The sequence below is a fragment of the Brassica oleracea genome, chromosome C8 (genome assembly GCF_000695525.1).
Source record: "Brassica oleracea var. oleracea cultivar TO1000 chromosome C8, BOL, whole genome shotgun sequence".
NCBI lineage: Eukaryota > Viridiplantae > Streptophyta > Magnoliopsida > Brassicales > Brassicaceae > Brassica > Brassica oleracea.
Genome location: NC_027755.1, coordinates 30,848,139 through 30,854,088, shown reverse-complemented (window position 1 = coordinate 30,854,088; position 5,950 = coordinate 30,848,139).

Below are 5,950 nucleotides of genomic sequence, written 5' to 3'. Positions count from 1 at the left end.
ATCACCCACGGATTGCAGAAAATTAGAGAGGTCCAAGGAACCTTCAGTAATATCCAAATCAGGGGGAGTAATGTGTGTTGTACTCTTTTTCCTTCACCATGGTTTTGTCTCAATTGGGTTTTTCTGGTAAGGTTTTAATGAGGCAACATTAAAGCACATTACAAGCTCTAAATGGTTATGACATCCGAGGGGGAGTGTTATGAACCAGATTGTGGATGGCTCATAACCAAGAGATTATGATTTGTAATCTTTCCATTTATTTATGACGGTGTAATCTCCTATACAAGGAACGTATAAATAAAGATAGACTTTTTCATTACTTTTATAACAAAATTTATAATTAATGTTAAGGTGGTTTATTAGCTGAGAGAAGACTGATGACACAAAACGAATGTTAATAGACTGATGACGCGGTCACAAAAAAAATGTCACAGCGAGAAGGCGATATAATTTAAGAGTTTTTTTTGGTGTAAATAACTTAAGAGTTTTGGTTTTGGAAAAACTAATAAATCTTTGAGTTTGGTTTATCTTGGTACAGTTAGAAATGAAAAAAAAAAGTTTAGAGAGGTTTGATTCTTTGGCTTGGTTTAAAACATATTAATATGGCATCAAATAAGAATAATTTACAGGGTGATGGCAGTAGCCTTAAAAGTATCATATTAGTTTGGAAATGGGAGTCACTATAAAAATCTATGAAACCTTGATGAAATATTCACTAGGGCCTTTTTAAAAAATTACATAGATGTAAGCCTCCAAATTTGTTAAAAAATAGTTGATATCTTTATTAAATCATCTGTGGCTCCCAAAATCTGATGGCCGGCTCTGATGAAACCTCATTGGTTCACGTTTACAATTTGAGAATATTTTGACCAGTTATTAGAAGAATAACTGAATCAGTGTGTAGACATAGATGGCAACAAGATGGCTTAAAATATTATAATGGCTTTATTGTGTTAAATAATGAGGCTGCATTTAGATACGAAAGACACTAAATTCCAAAAATGCTTATGTATAGGCTTACATCATGTAGATGCTCATGTATAGGCTTACACAATCGAAAATGAATGGGACGAGGAAAACGCCCAAAGCATCTTCCACCTGATTTCCACGAGTCGCCAACAGTTTCTTTAAGCTGAGCCATCATTCAATATGTAAATAATAATCTTACAGTTTTGATACGTTTAATATTCGTGTTTGGATTCTTATACAATATCTCCAATAGTAACTGAACCTGGTTCATACGAGGAACATAGCCTCGGGTTCGCAGTAGCGGTCCTTGTGATCAGAAGCTATTTCAAAAAATAAGGCTGGTAATGATCCACCCATGGTTTGAACTTATGGTGTTGGGTTCCAACTTCACTAATAACCACTAGACTAAAGAAACAAATTAACATAAATAGTATATACTTTTTTAGGGTTGAAAGCCCATGCTTCCAGGGGCGAAGCAAGTAAAGCCACTATCGTAGCATATGCACCCATAATATTTTTAGTAACACTGATTTAGTATGTAAATAGTCACAGAAATCTGTTAGTTGTAATGGCTTAATGCATAAGTGCACCACCTTAATATCTCAGGTTTGATTCCCTTTTTGAACTTCCAATTTTTTTGTAGTTTGTGCACCCGCTAAAAAATGATGCTGGCTTCGCCCCTGCATGCCTCTTATCAGGGTTGGGTCTGCTGGCTCGTATCAAGAAGCTACGTACCCTATTTATAGAACCAAATATTTATTTTTATGGTATGATAAGTTGTATAACACTTATTATTAATTTGGTTATGGCTTGGTTTATCTAGGTGAAGTAAAAAATAAATAAATAAACAAATCTTTGAATTTGGTTTATCTAGGTGAAGTAAAAAATAAACAGGTTTAGATAGTTTTGGTTTCTTTGGCTTGGTTTAAAACATACTTATGACATCAAATAGAATAATTTACAGGTTGATGGGTGTACCGTGTACCTTTCAAACGCTACAAAAAAACATATTTTTTACGAGGGCAGTATTCGTTGTAAATTCGTCGTAAACGAGGTGTTACGACGAATTAACCTCGAAAGACGTTTTATTGTGAAACGTCCGTCGTAACGGAGGTTTCGTGGTAAACGACTTGTTACGTTTACGACAAAATAAATTCCTCGTAAAACGCAGGGCAAGGTTTCGTCGTAAACGACACGTAAGATTTCGTGGTAAACTCCACGTAACGATTTCGATGTAAAACAGACGTAAATACTTTCGTTGTAAAGAATACGTAAACATTTTGATGTAAAACTCTCGTAAATATTTCGATGTTAATCACTCGTAAACATTCGATGTAAAACCCTCATAAATCATTCGATGTTAATCACTCGTAAACATTCGATGTAATGTTTACGTGGAGTTTACATCGATTCTTATTATTAATATATAATAAATTTGAATTTATATTTAATATTCGAAATTTAAAATAATTTAAATTTTAAAACGATATATGAAAATGAAAAACATATTTTAAAAAAGCATTTAAAAGTCATACAATAATATTTAAATTCATAATACAAACAGAAATATAAAAAAAAATCTACATATCCTCGAAGTAGTCGGTGGGGTTGCTCCTCTGTTGACGGTTTGGATCGGACTCTTGGGGATCTCGTACTGGCAACCCAGGAGCGGCTCGTCTCTCACTCAACATTCTCTGCATAACCGGGTTTCCCACGGCCATCACGTCTAGCAAATCCTCAAGAGAGTCTAAACGAACCTGCTGGCTATCCATTCGAGCTTTCATCTAAGAAGTCTCTTCATCCAGTCTCGAAGTGTATGACGAAGTTGCCCTTGCAACTTCACTAAAATTTAAATTAATTGAAAATTTTAATATAAACATTAAAAACAAAACTTACAGCTTCTAGACGGATTCATGCATGAGGTTTTTGTCCGGATCTGTGAAGCATGGGCAAATGACCATCTTTATCCTTCGTTCTTCGAGAAGCCGAGCACGAATTGGCTTTTTTGATCGAAGAGAGGTGCTCCCAATAGGCGATAAGGCCATCCCACACATCCTTCATGAGCTCAGTGGGCTTTCCCTCATACCCGTAGATCTCCCACTTGCCCTTCCAATCGGACACTGTGTTGCAAAGGATGGTATTTGCCTTTGCAACGAATTCCGCCTTCACCCTCTCGGTGATTCCCAAAGACCAATGCCACTTTTGCTGAAACACAAAAGTTTTGAAGAAATTACAATTAATAATAAATATTTTTAAAAAAATAATATTTAAAAGTGAAAATTTAATTAAATTTAAAAATCTTACCGCAAAACATTTAAACCAAGTGATCTTAACGTAATTTGGCGTCTTGCTCCAGTTCGGATATGCCCCGTCGTAATAACCCTTAATCGTCGCCTAAACGCTCCGGCTAACACGGTTATTAGCCCCAAACCTGAAAAAAAACAATTTAACCGTTAGAAAATAAAAATAATTTTAATGTTAATGTAATAAAAATTAATAACTTACCAATAAGTTCCTCGGGGTCTATCGGGGTCTAGAACTTCCAAACCCTCCCGTCCAGGCTGGTTAAGCAAATCCTCCACCGTATATCTCGCGAATGGGGCATATGAAGGCACACGCAAATCCGGATGAACTGCACCTTCTGGGACAGGCTCAGGTGCAGCCGCTGGAGNAGGTGCAGCCGCTGGAGGAGGAGGTGGAGGCATCTACGGTGGAGGGGGTGGAGGCATCTGCGGTGGAGGAGGAGAAATCCAAGAAACTCTCTGAGAAGTCTGAGAGTCTGGAACTGCATCGGAAGATGATGGACCGGAAGAAGATGTACCGGAACCATCGCCAAACAACTGAAAATAAGTAGGTGATACTGGTTTCCTCCTAAGAGCCATCTAAAAGAAATTAAAATAAATTTAATCAATTACGACATAATTAAAAAATTATTCTGTCACCTAACTAATCACCTAAACTAATTACCTAACTAATTAATCACCTAAACTAACTTTAAAAAGAATAGAAGAGGGAGAGAGTTCACCTTAGAGGGAGAGCAAAGGAGTATGGGAGGAATGAATGAGGCAGCCTCGCTCTCGGCGTCTCAATATATAGAAAAGGCATTCGTCGTAAACGCGACGTAATATTACGACGAATTTACCAGGCCCGCGTTTTTCCATTTACGACGAAGTTACCATGTCCGCATTTTTCCATTTACGACGAAGTTACCAGGCCCGTCTTTTTCCGTTTACGACGAAGTTACCAGGCTTTTTTCATTTACGACGAAGTTACCAGACCCGTCTTTTTCAATTTACGACGAAATTACGTGGAATCCATTTAACCATTTACGACGAAGTTACCAGTCTCGTGTTATTTGTACAAGGATTTTATTACGCTTAACCCTAAACCCCGAGAATGAAATCCCTAAACCCCAAAGTCACATATCATCTAACATCATATCTTCTTCTTTACTTTTTCTTGCTCTTTCTCCAACTTAAACTCTAAAACTCCAAATAAATTTTTAAAAAACTACTTTGTGCTCTTTCTCCAACTTAAACTCTAAAACCTTAAAACTCCAAATAATTTTTTAAAAACAAAAAAAAAAAATAAATATTATATAAAACAACATTTGTAAAAAATACATTAATATGGAATAAAAACAATATTTCTTTAAACATACATTACAATAGCGAAATACAACATTTGTTATATATATTACATCACTCTAAATCATTTTCGTTCTCATCAATATTACATCACTCTAAATCGTTTTCGTTCTCATCACTATCATTACAATCATCATCGTCGCTTCTCTCGAACTCGTCTTCACGTGCTTCATCTGTCGCATCTTCGGGAATATCTTCATATTGAAAGTTTTGCAGGTCGATCTTCATCAGTTTGTTGTTCTGGTACCTCAACTTCAGTGATAGCGTCTTCTTCTTGCAAGGGCGGTTCTTCTCCAGCGACAATGCGTCCACGAGGTGTAATTTTGATAGCAGCTAACCAGTTTATCCCGGAAGTGCGAAGCCGAGGATAAGGAAGGAAGCTAACTTGCTCGGCTTGTGAAGCTAAAATGAAAGGTTCAAATTTGTTGTATCTTCTCCCAAAATTGACATCCACCACACCAAATTTGTTATACCGAATCCCTCGATTCACAACAGGATCGAACCATTCACATTTGAAGATGACACATTTTAGCTTCAATAACCCCAAAAATTTCACTTCAATAATCTCCTGCAAGATCCCGTGAAAGTCTGTTTCACCTTTCACCCATATTCTGTAGTTACTCGTTGCCCGATGTCTCCCATACTCGTATGTGTGAAAGGTAAATCCTCGTGTGAAATACATAGGTGATGTGGTGACCTTTGCAACTGGACCTTGAACCAATTCGTGAAACCATACGGGATAATATGGATCGTCATAATCAACCTGCAAAAAATATATATCTTCTCTATTAAAATAGAAGTCATGACTTAGTTCATGTGTGATTTTTTTATTTGGACTACCTCTTAGAAAGTTGTTTAAATTATATTTTTTATAAATATATGAATTATTTTTAATTATTCTAAAACAAAAATCAAATAGATATTCCTATATTTTCTCTGAAATTGTATATGAATAAAATCTTTTTATATCTTCTTATTTACAATATAAATATATTATTCATTTTCATTAAAATAAACCTTTTAAATATTAAATTAATTTCGTATTTATTTAGATAAATGTAAATTTCATTTTTCACCTAATATTTTTTATAAAATATTTGTTAATTTCGTGTTTATTTAAAAAATTAATGTATATTTCATTTTCAATAAAAAAAATTTTAAATATCTAATTAATTTTGTAATTATAACTAAAATCATGTAGAATTTTGTATTAAATTTGTGATATTAATTTAATATAATACTTTTCAATTAAAATTTTGATCATTTACCAATAATATATTTCAATTCAGAATTTTGTATCACATAATATAAAATATGCTATCACTGAAAATTAA